General features: G+C 36.0%; 1 protein-coding gene and 1 pseudogene across 3 annotated transcripts in view; one reads left to right on the top strand and one right to left on the bottom strand.

The window, feature by feature from the left end:
- TENM3 (teneurin transmembrane protein 3) overlaps window positions 1-16,661 on the bottom strand; it is a 1,496,942-nt gene that overhangs the window by 205,156 nt on the left and 1,275,125 nt on the right. The window lies entirely within an intron of this gene.
- On the top strand, window positions 8,568-9,720 carry LOC112834632 (T-complex protein 1 subunit zeta pseudogene; annotated as a pseudogene).

Genomic DNA, 16,661 nt, shown 5'->3' with positions numbered 1-16,661 from the left:
GAGAGAAAGAAATACAAAAGGACAAAAACGTTTTTAATTTTACTGAATCCCAGAGAAGTGCTGTTAGAGAAAACACCTTCTAGGCAGTCATTTGCCTAGGGCTTGTGTCCCCGTGGACATCACCAGCAGCAAGTTGAATAAAGGAATAGATTCCGGTTCTGGTCCTCTAACAGTTTAATGTTAGGATACATAGAACATGTTGAACTAGACAAACATTCAGAAGGGGCCAACCCATTTATTGGTGATTAGCAAAGATGGGGCTAAAGCCCTTGGTTCTATACCGTAACATGTGTTCATTCTCACTTCACTTCCTGGCTGTATCTTTAATCTTCTCTTACCTGTTACAAATGAAACCTGAATCTTCTTCAAAGCTGACCTCTTCCTTTAAACACGTCACCAAAAGAAAACAACTTTTTGTTGCACATTTTATTACCATATGAGTTTTAACTGTAGTGACCAGAGCTTAGAGTAGATGTTCCAAATGTACAAGGACCAAATCATAGTTAGCTCTTGAGTTTTAAAATCCCAATCTAATTCTTGGATTTAGCTTAATCTTGTGTTCCATTATCAACTAACTCTGTGGCCTGATGGAAATTAATTCCAAAGGTAAATTTATGTAACAACACCTCTTTCTTTTTTTTTTTAAAGATCTTATTTACTTGAGAGAGAGAGAATGAGAGATAGAGAGCACGAGAGGGAAGAGGGTCAGAGGGAGAAGCAGACTGCTCAGCAGGGAGCCCCATGCGGGACTCGATCCCAGGACTCCAGGATCATGACCTGAGCCGAAGGCAGTCGCTTAACCAACTGAGTCACCCAGGCGCCCAACACCTCTTTCATCTGGCTACATTCCAGGAGCTACTAGGAAGGGTGTAATATAAATTCAAAAAGTTTTAAGACACTGAAAATCGTAAATTATACATAATTTTTTCCTTTGCCCAGAAAATCTCATATATACTTTACAGATATTTAGCTGTCATTATTTCCCTACGAGGAAAAAAAGTTAAGTAGCAAGACTTTTCCTTATAAATGGGGAAAATTTGAGTTAAGGAGATAGGTCCTTTTAGTCAGACCACACGTCAGTGGAGCTCCTATCAGAGCACAAATACTTGGATATTGAGGGTGACTCCTACTCTCCTTTCCCCCCACAACGCTGTACTAATAAGATAACCACCTAAAATGGTAAAGGGGAAATTGGAAAAGAAAGGCCTCACCTTATTCAGAAAATGACTTTCACATAAACTTGTCCTTCTGGTTTGTTATTTTATCTAGTGATTCTCACAGAAGACAAGTCTTTGAAAGTCAACTGTTCACTGATGCACCTCTATAAGCCTTTGGTTAAAATATGGCACCATGTAAAAATTTCCACCACAAATGATCTGTCACTTAAACATTTCACACAGCTGCAGGCAAATCAAATGAAAATTCTAAATGTGCTTTAAAAACCATAAAATACTATATAAATAAACAATATTGTTCTCATCACCCACCTTCATGACCAGACAACTGACTGCAAGATAATTTATATAAAGACATTTGAGTATGAAAACCTGAGAGATAAATGAGAAGGTACAAAAGAAAAACTTGTACTGACCAAAGGGTATAATTTCAGTGAGCACAGATGAACCGATTTACTGTACTTAACTGAGTTAGGGAGCATTTGGTTTAGTTTCCTTAGGGTCATACCCTGAAATGAGGATTAGAAGAAAGATCTGAAGACTTTAAACTTTTTCATTCTTTTCCTTTGAGAGTTCACTGTACTTTCTATTTCAAACCATGTGGCCATCTGGATGACCCACCAACTCCCTTGCCGTAAAATGCTGGAAGTTCTGGGTAAAATATAATAAATACCTTTTGGACTGATTCATTTAGTATACGTGTTGAGTGTCTAACAGTTACCAGGCTCTGTTCCAGGCACTGAGGATGTAACAGCAAACAAAACAGCCAACAGTCTCAGCCTACCAGCTCAACTTATACTTTAGGTTAATATGACTGAATTGGAAAGAAAGAATAGGCCGGAAACCAAGAGGAGAGAAAAACTGTTCAGATCAGGTGATCTGAGGAGATCTGCCTGTCTCTGTAAACTTTCTAATGTCCAACGAAGAAACAAGAGATAATACATCAATTGTTACTGAGACCCCTACATATATGAGGCTTGGGCCCTCTGAAGTGCTATACCCTCAGTCTAAGAGTAGACTTAAAAATCTCATTGCAAATGGAACAATAAGGATTCTTGCTGTTGTGTTTCTTAAGCCCTGAATGGGGAAGAAACCAACTCCTGAAAATTTTAACCACTGGCTTGGGCTTCCCTGGGGTTGTCATATGAGGTTGAAGCTTATACTCTCAATGTAGTTCTGGAACCCCAAGCCAATAAATTAATATTAAAAGTGCAATGCTCCTCCCTGGGGCACCTGGCAGAAACAAAAGCGAAACTTCCTTAGAAGAATATGCTCTCAACTGAAGTCACAAAGTATTTCCATAAATAAAACACAGCTTTCGATAAATTTACAGTCTAAAGTTACAAAATATAAGAGGAAACAATCCACCTTGAGCCAAAATCTATAGACAAAACAGACACCAGAACTGATCTCCCCCAAAACTTCAGATAATATAGCCATCAGATAAAACTTAAGTATGTTTACAATGATTAAAGACTTAAAAGAAATTAAAACCATATGAATAAGACTGTATGAGAAAAAGGAAGTTAAAAAAAGTGGAATGTGTATAAATAGGAAAAATGAAGCCACTGAAATCAGAAACTTACTGGATGGTTGAAACAGTATATTAGACACAACTATAGAGAGTATCAGGGAATTGGAAAAGAGATCTGAGGAAATCACTCAGATGATGGCATCAGAAAGATGAAGAGTGCTTAAATATGAAACAGTAGGTCTAAGACGAAAGAAGATAGGATAAAGGAGCTCAATATATATCCAGAGAGAGTTGCAGAAGGCAAGAACAGAGCTTTCTTTAGAGTTAAACAGCTTTTTCCAAACTTCCTAATACCATGTTTATGGCTGCCAAATTATACAGGACATGGACTTACTCATCTCTTTCTTGTTTCATATAAATTATCTCTGCTATTGTCTTTTTTGTTATTGGATGACAGCTTTTTGGGGGGATATATTTTATAAAAGGTAACTTCTCTTAAATGGCTGTAACTTCTCTTTGAAGATATTCTGACTTCGGTGGTTGCTGTTCAAAAGCATGCAGCTAACCTCAAATGTCAAGCACCCTAACTTATTTCAGTGGATGGAAACAAATGGAAATGGCTACCTTGTGCTTGTAGAACAGTTCATCTTTTACTCTACTTAACCCCAGTAATGCCACAGATTTATCCTCTATGGAATTCTTAGTTTTGCATAATCATTTCTCATAGAAACATACATAAAACTTATTATACACGCATAGAAAACTGGATAAAAATACCTTCGAAAATGTCTCAGTATATGTTTCGATATATTCTTCCACCCATTTTAAAATACTTTACCTAAGAGAGTAAGCAAAAAGGGAAGAAACTATCCCAATCTTGACAATAAAGAATTGTTGACATAAAATCAATAAATACTTCTCTCCTCTCTCATTGCCTAATGAGCATTTGATTTTAGTGCAATTAAATTTATTGACTTTAGATGGAGTACATGATATGATATAAATAAAGCAGATATCTGTGATATGGATAAGGGCAGGCTAGAAGGCAACTAAAAGTTAGTACAATATAACAAATGGCTTTAAAGAGTAAGAAAAGCAACTCCAATATTCCAGATAATGCAAATTTGCTATGCTTTTCAGATAATATATTCTTTGTCACAAAGATGTCTTGTACAGAAGAAAGTACTATAAGAGGAAACAGAAGACAAAGGATTTAGTGCTGGTTTTATTTCATTTTTTTATTTTTATTTTTTTTAAGATTTTATTTTTATTTATTTATTTGACAGAGAGATAGAGAGAGAGAGCACAAGCAGGGGGAGTGGCAGGCAGAGGGAGAGGGAGAAGGAGGCTCTCTGCTGAGCAGGGAGCCCGATGCGGGGCTCGATCCCAGGACCCTGGGATTATGAGCTGAGCTGAAGGCAGACGCTTAACGGACTGAGCCACCCAGGCGCTCCTAGTGCTGGTTTTAACTACAAATAACCTCATATAAATCAACGAACTTCTGGGGCTCAGTTTTTCTCCTCTGTAAAAAAAAAGGGTGTTTGGGGACAGGGTGGGCTCAGGCAATGAATTCTGAAGTTTTTTAGCTCCTAAATTCTTTTAGGCACTATATAATATTTTCCTGAGAAATATTAAATTATGTTATGAATATTCAAATTTTAAGGTAATTAAAAGCCCCATATTGTCTCAAGTCATACATATAAAACATTTAACGGACATACAGTAAAAAATTACCTTATTTCAATTGAAGTATTATGAGAACTTGACCATATTAATTCATGGCACAGATAGCCTAGCATATGATCTTGTTATAAATATTAAAAATAATGTTTATTTTTAAAATAAACCATTCTGTATTACACATGTTGTGACTAGTAACGTCATAAGGTATGTATAGTCAAAATCATTCTGTATCATACTTAAATTGACTTCAGATTTTTTTTTAAGATTTTATTTATTTATCTGAGAGAGAGTGAAAGCAAGAGAGATCACAGAGGGAGAGGGAGAAGCAGACTCACTGCTGAGCGGAGAGCCTGATGAGGGGCTCGATCCCAGGACCCTGGGATCGTGACCTGGCCAAAGGCAGTCGTTTAACCTACTGAGCCACCCAGGCGCCCCCGGTTTCAGATTTCAATATAAAATTGCTTATGGAAACAACTGGGAAAAAAAATCCAGCATGAAACTTTCAAACTAAAAAGAAAACTAACCAGTCTCTTAAAAGTTATGATGACAGTTATAATGCATTTTAAAAATTACAGTTAACCAATTTTAGGAAAAAGAGATTCAGTTTACTTGAAACCTTTTTCTGATTTTTCTTTTTTGGATATTTCAGCAACTATAGGAAAAATAAGTGATCAGAAAACACTCAGAGAGTATCCAACAACACTGATGATCTTGTTTCCTCCCAAATACTACCTTTGCCATTGACTTTTCCCCTAGCATATTACTTGATCTCCTATTTGTTATCTGCAATTTATTGAGATATTAACTATATTTATTGAGACATTATCTATAAATGTCTTACACTGAAACAGAATAAAATCTTTTAAGTTTCCTTCCAATCACACGATGGCCTCCAGGCAGAGAAGTGTGTTACTGCAAACATTAAATACTATGTAGATGCAAAAAAACTTCAACAGAACCCACAGTATCCTTCCCGTTCTTGGCATATGCAATGAGGCTGATCTGTTAAGTGGAAACCCTGCAATGATGCTCTTTGATTAAAAGGGACCACATCTTCGTTTAAGCTGACACTTGATATTTGGTGAATGCCCTTCCCTGTCAATAATTTTGGGATAATTTTTGTGTGTATGCAACACTAAAAGCCTCTACCCAACATATATTTTTCTGCTGCTATAATGACTTAGCACCATCAGAAAGGACAGTACAGCGAAAACTGCAAAGTACTATAGAAATGTGAGGTGCTATTGTTTAGGAGATTAACGATCTGGAGTTCCTGAGGCTTTGTTGTGTCTTTTAAAATAGTAGTAAGCATGACTTGTTGAAGCTGGAAGGCTAGGACTTTCTATAGGATGCTAATTGCCACTAGAAACCTTCCTCTCACAACAGAGGTTCAAAAGAAAGCAGGTGACTAAGATATTCTTTCACAGATCTTCTGATCTTTCCTTTCATGAGTCCACAAGCATTTTCAGGCCAGTTTATTAGAATTTTCCATTGAAGAGATAAATGGATTTACAGTGGAGAAGAGTAAAAACGAGCTTGGACAGTAGTCCACTCAGGCTGCCATAACAAAATACTACAGATTGGGGCACTTAAAACAAGAGAAACTTATTTTCCCATAGCTTTGGAGGCTGGGAATTCAAGATCAAGGTCCAGCAGAGTCCGTTTCTAGTGAGGGTTCTCTTCCTGGCTTGCAGACAGCTGCCTTCCCCCTGTGTCCTCACCGGGCAGAGCAAGATAGCTCTCTGGTCTTCTTCTTCTTCCTTTTTTTTTTTTTTTTAAATTTTATTTTATTATGTTAGTCACCATACAGTACATCATTAGTTTTTGATGTAGTGTTCCATGACTCCTTGTTTTCGTAAAACACCCAGTGCTCCATTCAATACGTGCCCTCCTTAATACCCAACACCAGGCTAGCCCATCCCCCACCCCCTCCCCTCTAGAACCCTCAGTTTGTTTCTCGGAGTCCAGAGTCTCTCATGGTTCGTCTCCCCCTCCAATTACCCCCCTTCATTTTTCCCTTCCTTCTCCTAATGTCCTCCATGATATTCCTTATGTTCCATCAGAAAGGATGAATACCCAACTTTTACACCAACATGGAAGGGACTGCAGGAGATTTTGCTAAGTGAAATAACTCAAGCAGAGAAAGTCAATTATCATATGGTTTCACCTATTTCTGGTCTTTCTTCTTATAAGAACACCAATCCTACTGAATCAAGGCCTCCCCCTTATTATCTCATCTAACCTTAAGTACTTCTTTAGACTTCTCATCACCAAACACAGTCACATGGGGCTGGGGTTACAGCTTCAACATATGAATCTGGGGAGAAACAAACATTCAGTCTGTAACACCTGGGTTGAAGTTCCTTGTCTAAAATTTAGTAACTATGTAACTTGAGTGAATCAATTTCCTATTCTAAATTCTCTGATTCCTCATTTGTTCAATGGGGTTAACAATTACTCCTATACCGAGGATTAAAGGAGAAAATGTATATTAAAGTATTTTTATAAACTGTGAAGTGTTATTTTAATGTAAGGTTTTATTTTCCAGACTTCCCCATTTATTCAAATAAAGCAATAAAAATATTTTTACCATATATATATGTAAAAAAATATATATTTATATATATATTTTTTTGACCAAAGAAGGTGTTTATATGTGAGTATGTCCATAAGATAATGTCTTAATTTCATTCTACAAGGTCTTTAAAAACATTCCGTTTTCATTTCTAAACTTATAAAGGCAAATATAACCTAAATATTTTTTAAAAGATTTTATTTATTTATCTGAGAGAGAGAGACAGTGAGAGAAGGAACACAAGCAGGGGGAGTGGGAGAGGGAGAAGCAGGCTTCCCACTGAACAGGGAGCCCAATGCAGGACTCGATCCCAGGACCCTGGGATCATGACCCAAGCCGAAGGCAGATGCCTAATGACTGAGCCACCCAGACGCCCCCCTAAATATTTTTAGAAGTACCTTCTAACATCATTTAGAGTTTTTGCTCTTTTTGCTGCAAAACTTTTGCAGTTTTGCTGAGGATGATAATGTATCACTAGCATAAAAGATGCAACGCATGTACATTAATGCCAAAATAATTCCATGTGTGTGCAGGGTGGCTAAAATGTGCTTCCATCCTGGGTAATGAACTCATACTATCAGGTACTGACTTGGTACTCTTTGCATTTAAAGCAACACAGAAGAAAATGATTCTCCCACCAACACATGTGCAAATGTAGAAATGAATGAAACAATTTTGTGTTTTATGGCATTTACTTTGAAAATCTGATTAAGATAGATGTCTTTAGTTCCTAATTCTTCAATGTCACGTTGTCATAGTTCCCATCAGCAAGATGTTTTAAAGGCTTTCGATTAATATTGCATGCCAGAACTGAAATTACATCCTTTGTCGTTTAGTTCCTAATGGTGCAAGTGATATCTATCAAGTAGTGTTTTATGAAGCGTGCGTGATTTTTATTGCAGGCTGTTTTCACAAATCCTTTTCAGGTTTCAGAAAGACTGCTCAGAGTTTACAATAAATAGGCCCTTCTGTTGAAAATCATGATGATTCTTAAAACTGAGGTGAAATCTGTATTATTAGAATTTACTTATCGATAAAAAATTCTTCTACCTGAATCTGTGGCATTCCCATTTGCACAGTCTTGAATATATTTGCTTTTACCCCAAATATTTTACTAAATCACTTCTTCTAAATACATGCAAAATACGTGCCAAATACACATCGCTCACGAAACCCTTCATCTGTAAGCATGTGCATTTTCTGCCTAGTAAGGAAAATATGTAGTATGTGGATATACATATACATTAACTATTGAATCCTGACTGGGTTTGTGCTGCAAAATTATGTATTTTATTTTTTATATATAATTACTAATTTATTTTTAATAGAAACTCGTGTCCTGACATTAATCTTAAAATTTCTGAAACTCAGTCATATCATATATAATTCATTTTCATTTATTAAAGACCCAGAGTCATAATATAATCTTACTTATATATAAATTAGGAGGATACAAGTGAAAAAAAGAAATTCTTGTATTTGATAAATATATATACTGCTTTGAACATAAACCAACATGTGTATCCTCTTGGCTCTATCTTCAACATATTCTATTCTTTCAGCCTTGGTTACCATTATCTATAAAATTAGGGGGATAGAGCATGATTTCTAGTATCTTTTCCAGTTTAAAAAAAAATTCCACAATTTTATAGCATTTTATATGCTATATGTCCTAAGAGAGGCTGTGGTGGCCTCCATTTTGGCTGTTACAAAACAAGAGGAACCTACTGACCCTTTCACGGCTGAGGTTATAGACATGAAACATAAATCTGAAATGAATACAAGCTTAATCAGAGGTCTTGTTTTGGACCAAAGGGCATGGCATCCCGATGTGAAAAAAACAGTAGCAGATTCATACGTCTTCATACATGCGATGTGTTCTAGGAATATGAAAAAAAAAAAAGAAGTCAATTCTGGCTTTTTTTAAAATAAGAATTCAGAAGAGAGAGAATCTAGTAAAAGCTGAAAGAAAATTCATTGAAGATAACAATTAAAAACATGATAGAACTGAAAAAGAAAGTCTGTGGTGATTCAGAGAAAAGATCTGTTGTTATTTAATCAAAAGGGAACTGACCCTTTTCCTTAGATGCTCTTGCAGAAAAAAAAAAAAAAGTGTTAACAGTCCTGTGCAGAGCTGAAAAGAGAAATATAGAAAGGCTGACTCTTGCTCGTGGTGGGGTAGCCCTAAATTCTTTTGATGACCTAAATCCTGATTGTTTGGGACATGCAGGTCTTGGCTCTGAGTATACATCTGGAGAAGAGAAGTTCACCTTTAGTGAGAAATCTAACAATCCTCGCTCTGTCACGTTACTGGTCAAAAGACCAAATAAGCACATCCTCACTCAAGTCAAGGATGCAATAAGAGATGACTTGAGGGCTGTTAAAAATGCTATGGCTGATGTCTGGGTGGTTCCAGGTCCCAGGGCAGTGGAGCTGACAATGGGAGAAGCCCCGATTATAAGTCCAGTAACGGGCAACTTGGGAGTTCAAGCATTTGCGAATGCGTTGCTCATTATTTCCATGGTTCTTGCTCAGAGTTCTGGTTTTGACTTTCCAGAAGCATGAATTAAAATTAAAGCGAAAGCAGAACATTCAGAATCAGGTCAACTTGTTGGAGGTGTGCACTTAAACAGAGGTGAGCCAATGGCAGCAGCAGACGTTGGCAAATGGCATAACTATGTGTGAAGAAACAGCTCCTTCACTCCTGCACTGTGATGGCCGCCAGCATTCTCCCGGTTGATGAGATCGTGCAAGTCGCCATGCCTTCTCTAGAAGGTCGAACTGAAGCTTCCCCTGTATCATCTGAATCATGAAGACTCTACACAGTGCTCTTAAGAATAGAGCTATGGAATTTTTGTCCAAGCTTCAAATGCTTTTTCAAAGTAATTTCCCATATAAAGGCGAAAACTCTGACATCTATTTGCATTCTTAAGTTCTGGAATTATAATTACAGCATTTTAAAAATTGCACTGCAGTGTACATACATTAAGCAGGCCATTTTTACCAAGGAACAGGATGCTTGGCTTTAGCTTCCGTGATCTAAAAAATACCTGTTAGATCGGCATATGTGATCTAACTTGTTATTAAGTATTCCTTCAAAAACAAAACAAAACAATCTCCCCAAGATAAAACCACTGACCGAAGACATGATAAAGGACAACAGCAAGGGGTTTATTCTGGGATGTGTCTCCCCTGGTCTATATCTCCATCATTGATGTAAGATAAAGCTGGCTACGTCTCTCCTGAGTTAGCTGTGGTCTTCAGGGATCCCACAGACATGGGGGTTTTGCCAACTATATGTCTATCACAGAGGAGAATAAAAATATTAACATGAAGACCGACAGTCCTACCCAGCGTTGCCCTGCCCATTCATCTTGTTTGGATAATTGCACATTTAAAATTAGAGTCTACTTCTCTGGTTCTAGACATTAGGGAATAATGCACACGGAAAAGGTTTTTCCAATTCGAATTCCCCGTGGCAGATCACTGCAATTCTCATTAATTCTATAAGGAAGAGCTTGCCTCTCCTTCAGTGTTTACTTGAATTTTTTTCTGCTGTATGTGGCTCACTGAAAGAATGGCAATAGTTCACTTTAAAAACATTCTCTCCATTAGTGAGAATCGATTTTCTAAAGCATTCCAACACATCCATATCCAGTCTATAACAATTCCTTTAACCCCTGATACTCAAAAACACTGTGTGCCTCAAAGATAATGCTCTTCACTATAAAAAAAAAGAAAGAGAAAAACAAAGGAACTACATATTTTTCTCTACTTTATTTTCTTTTGCTAGCCATAACTAAATTGCTCTACCCAGTAATTTCAGAAAAAAGTTAATATAAATCTAAAAGGGAGTTTCTAAAAATCTAGGCTTAATGTAACTCTATAGACCTGAAATGCAAAAGTGGGGGGCACAATGGGAGGGAGAAATCTACAGAGGAAATTTTATACTCATTAAAGTTTATTAAATTCTTTAGGCTAGGTGCTCAACATACACTATTTTATTTAATCTCACAGCCACCATAAGCTGTCGGTATTTATTCCTATTTCATAAGCAAGAAAAGAAAGTTCTGAGAAATTAAGAGCTCTCGCAATGGTCAGAGAAAATGACTCCAAAGCTTTCCATACTCATTTATACAAAGATAATTATTTTTGTCAGTTTTGATGTAGACATGTTGTCAAGAAGAAAATGAAGATGAAATGTTAGCTCTAATACAGTACTGCAGACTAAGGAAACACTGGCCTTAAACAACACATTAGACCAGATAATACTTCACAGATATATACAGAACGTTCCATCCCCAAACTGCAGAATGCACATTGTTCTCAGTGCATATGGAACATTCTCCAGGATAGATCACATGTTAGGCCACAAACCAAGGCTCAATAAATTCAAGATGACTGAAATCCTATCAACCTTCTTCTCTAACCACAAGGTATGACACTAGAAATCAATTATAAGAAGGAAACTGGAAAAAATCACAAAAACGTAAAAATCGAACAATACATTTCTGAACAACCAATGGGTAAATGAAGAAATCAAATAAGAAATGAACAAATACCCAGAGACAAATGAAAACAGATATACAACATGCCAAAATCTGGGGATGCAGCAAAAGCGGTTCTAAGAGGGATCATAGTAATACAGGCTTACCTCCAAAAAACAAGAAAAATCTCAATCTAACTTTACACATAAAAGAGCTAGGAAAAGAACAAACAAAGCCCTCAGTCAACAGAAAAAAGGACATAACAAAGACCAATGAAACTAAGACCTGGTTCTTCGAAAAGATAAACAAAATTGACAAATCTTTAGACCAACCAAGAAAAAAAGAGAGAGCTAGTTCTAATAAACTCAGAAATGAAAGAGAAGTTACAACTGACACCACAGAAATAGAAGTGATCATTTGAGACTACTACAAATAATTAGACAGCAACAAATTGGGCAACCTAGAAGAAAGGAATACATTTCTAAAAACAATCTTTCAAGACTCAGTCTTGAAGAAATAGAAAATCTGAACAGACTGATCACTAGCGAAGAGATTTAATTAGGAATCAAAAACCTCCCAACAAAAAAAAGGTCCAGTAAATTTCACCAAACATTCGAAGAAGGTTTAATACCTATCCTTCTAAACTCTTCCAAAATATTGAAGAAGAGGGAACACTTCCAAATTTATTTTATGAGGCCAGAATCACCCTGATATCAAAACCAGATAAAGACCCCACAAAAAAACAAAATTACAGGCCAATATCACTGACAAACAGAGATAAAAATTCTCAACAAAATACTAGCAAACTTCATTCAATAATACATTAAAGGATAGTGTGCCATGATCAAGTGGAATTGATTCTAGGAATGCAGGTTGGTTCAACATTATATCTGTAAATCAAGCAATATGATATAGCACATCAACAAAACAAATAATAAAAATCATATGATCACCTCAATAGACACAGAAAAAGTACTGATGAAATTCAACGTCCATTTATGATAAAAACTCAACCAACTGGGTACAGAGGGACTATACTTCAATATAATAAAGGCCACATATGACAAACCCAAAGTTATTCCTACTACTCAACATCATACTTAATGGTAAAAACCAGAAAGCTCTCCCTCCAAGATCAGGAACAAGGCAAGGATGCCCACTCTCATCTTTTTATTCAACACAGCTTTGGAATTCCTAATCACTAAAATTAGGCAAGAAAAAGAAATAAAAGGGTATCCAAATTGGAAAGGAATTAGTAAAACTGTCATTATTTGCAAATGACATGATACTATATATAGAAAATCTTTAAGACTCCACCAAAAACAAAATGTTACAATAAGTAAATTCAGTAAAGTAGCAGGATTCAAAATCAACATAAAGGAATCTGTAGCATTTATATAACTAATAATGTATTACTAGGAGGAGAAATTTAAAAAAAATTCTATTTACAACTGCACCAAAAAAGAATAAAATACCTAGGAATAAATTTAACAAAGGAGGTGAGAGACCTGTACACTGAAAACTATAAAACACTGATGAAAGAAACTGAAGACATAAATAAATGAAAAGATATTCTGTGCTCATGATTGGAAGAATTCGTATCGTTAAAATGTCCATCATACCCAAAGCAATCTACAGATTCAAAGCAATTGCCATCAAAATTCTAATGGCATTTCTTACATAACTAGAACAAATAATTCTAAAATTTTTATGGAACCATAAAAGATCCTGAATAAGATCTTAGGAAAGCAATCTTGAGAGAGAAGAACAGAACTGGAGGCATTATGCTCCCTGATTTCAAACTATACCATGAGTCAAAACAGTATGGTATTGGTATAAAAACAGATCAGTGGAATGCAACTGAATTAAACCCACACTTATATCGACAATTAATTTATGACAGAGGAGCTAAGAACATACAATGGAGATAGGACAGCCTCTTCAATAATGGTGTTGAAAAAACTGGACAGCCACATGCAAAAGAATTAAAGTGGATCACTATCTGACACCATACACAAAAATTAATTCAAATGGATTAAAGACTTGTAAGACCAGAAATCACAGAATTCCTAAAGGAAAACATTCAATATCGGTCTTAGCAGTATTTTGTGGATCCGACCCCAAAGGCAAGGGAAACAAAAGCAAAAATAAATAAATGGGATTATATCAAACTAAAAAGCCTCTCCACAGTGAAAGAGACCATCATCAAAGTGAAAAGACAGCCTACCGAGTGGGAGATTTTTGTAAATCATGTATCCCACAAGGCACTGATTTCCAAAATATACACAAAATTCATACCACCCAACAAGAACAAAAACAACCTGTTTAAAAAATGGGACAGAGGGAATAAACATTTTTCCAAAGAATACATACTCAAGTGTTAGCAAGGATGTAGAGAAAAAGGAATTCTGATACACTGCTGGTGGCAATGTAAATTGGTACAGACACTGTGGAAACAGTATGAAGTTTCCTCAAAAAATCAAGACTAGAACTACAACGTGACCCGGCAATTTAACTTCTCGGTATTTATCTGAAGAATATGAAAATGCTGATTCAAAAAGATATATGCACCCCTATGTTCACTGCAGCATTATTTACAGTAGCCAAGAAACAGAAACAACCCAAACGTCCATCAACGGATGAATGAATAAGGAACATGTGGTGTGTATGTATAATGGAATGGAACGAAATGGAATATTACTCGGCCATAAAAAAAGAATGAACTCTTGCCATTTGCGACAACATGGAAGGTATTTCGCTAAGTGAAGTAAGTCAGATGGAGAAAGAGAAATACAGTATGATTTCACTTATATGTGGAATCTAAAGAAACCAAAAGAACAAACAAGGAAAAAAACCTGTAGATATAGAGAACAGATCAGTGGTTACAGGTGGGAAAGAGGTGGATGAGTGAAATGGGTGAAGGAGACCAACTCTATGGTGGTGAAGGATAACTAGGCTTTTAGTGGTGACCACTTTGTAGGGCAGACAGATGTTGAATTGGAATGCTGAACCCCTGAAACTTACATATTGTTATATATCAATTTTACCGCCATTAAAAAAAGTTGTACTGTAGAAATTCGATTTGATTTTATTTCAACTTTTTAGAAATTCAATTTTAAATGAAGAAATGCTTGCTTTATTTTGATTCTGGGGTCAGAGTGCTGTCTAGTGAGGGCCGTGGTAGAGACCACAACCCAGCAGTGACAGAGAAAGCATTGCTTTATTACAGGGAAACTGCACAGCATTTTAAATGGGAAACGCAGATAAAAAGATAACTTGGAGAGTTATTTTTGTTTCATAAAGAGTTCAACATTTTTTAGTATGTAGACAGCATTCTGTCTCATTTTTTAATTTTCTGAAGCCAGTTCATCTCTTTCTCACAGCAAGAAACAAAAATGTATTAGGCTGAAAAAAATTTTCTAAAAGTAATCATTCAAAAAAGCCCCCACAAAATCTGAGATATAATTGCTTTTCTTCTTGTCCTTATAATACATCTTGGGGTTGGCAGGTTATTTTACAAACTCACGATAGTTGCTAATGTAAGCATAAAATATTTTTCCTAACGTGCTTAAGGGATTACCAGAGTTATCAAATCAAACAGTACTACAAAGCACAATCCCATAGGCTCATCTTTGATTATCACCACAATTTACAGACAAATATTTGAGATGGCATTATTAAAAGTTAATGGCCTTCTGGTTTATAAAGAACTGTTAACTCTTTAACTTCTTACCTTCATTATACACTGCCATGTTTTATATTGTAGTGAGGACATCAAACTAGGGTAAATTTCATATATTACATTTAGAACAAAATAATTTCTGCTTCCCTTACAGTTTCTTACTTCTTACCTATCATGTTAAAATACTGGGTAATTCTAATATTTCAACCTTATGCATATTATAAAAACAGAGCATGAGAACAGAATAAAAGTGCAATTTATATTATCACGTTTAATAGCCGGCTTTCTGCAAGTCAATGCAATTAGAGGTAGCACACCTTAAAACTATATCATTAGGCTTAAAAAATATTCACCGAAATCAAGTGACAAAGGCGGATGCAATGACACACTTAGGCAAATGAGAAAGTATTCTAAACAAAGAAAACTAATTAACTTTCAAACAACGGAGATCGTGAAATCCAAGTTACAGGGAAAACATTACGGTGCACACAAAAACAAAAAGTGACCTCAGAAACACTCTTCAGATTCAAAACTGTGCCACACTTAATTAGGAATCAAAGCTAAATCATCAGGTCGAAGCGGTAAACATTTTGCCCTGGCCCTGAGTTGTAAGGCAGGTAAGTTCTCCGGAGAGGCTATGATATCTGCCATGCCTTCATTCATGCTTGTTGCTCACAAAGACTAGCGTAACGAAAACGCTTTCTGATTTCAAGGCAAGTCAGAAATACGAAGATTTAGAACCGGGTAGAGCTAATGGAGCTGTCAAAAAGGGAAGTTACACTCACAATGAAATGGTCACATAATGATCTAGTTTTCACCCTAATTGGGGAAAAAAAAAATTCTTTGTGAAGAACCCTGTAAATGTTGTTGGTTAAAGAGGCTCGCAACAAAAGAGGAAGGGAAAGAAAAAAAACAACAACAGTGCTTGCAAGGGTTATTTCTTCAAAGAATTACAGCGAAGGTCAGAGATAATGGGGTGCAGGAGGAGAAAGTGAATTCAGTAGAGTACCTTCCTTTAAGTGCTTTATTCCCCCTTTCATTTAGAACACAGAAAAGAGTCAGAACAAGACAAAAGACAAGGAAAGAACCAAACTTCCAAAATAGCATTACGCTACATTATTAATAGTGTCATACTAAAAGAAATGACAGCTCTCAAAAGAGTACTTTTGTCTCTACTTACTTTAATTAAACTCCCTAGGCTTTAAAGTGAATTTGAAACTTTCTTTTAAACAGAGAAAAAAAAAAAAACCATTAAGACTGATTAAGATTTGATTTCTGTCCTCTAGTGGTCCTCAAGCATAGTTATAGCCTATTCAAAGCAAGAGAAACCCCAACAGCAAAAACAAACCTGAGCCTGCAATTTTCTTAGAGGAATAAGGATTTCAGTCTCTGCCCTCTGCCTTCTTACAGGTAAATTAGTTCCCAGTGTGTCTCCTCCTCTCTAGCAGGCACCGATCCATTACATTTGAAATGAGCATTACAACAAAATTATACTAGTATGAGTGTTTCAGTGAACTTTCTCTATACCAGACTACTGTAACAACTTTGCTCCAAAATAAAACCAATGTGATTTAAAAAAAGGAAA

This window comes from Callorhinus ursinus, unplaced genomic scaffold (assembly GCF_003265705.2).
Source record: "Callorhinus ursinus isolate GAN/ISIS: 27379988/994484 unplaced genomic scaffold, GSC_fseal_2.0 scaffold17, whole genome shotgun sequence".
NCBI lineage: Eukaryota > Metazoa > Chordata > Mammalia > Carnivora > Otariidae > Callorhinus > Callorhinus ursinus.
The sequence above is the reverse complement of the archived record's forward strand: the minus strand, read 5'-3'. Positions and strand labels throughout refer to the sequence as shown.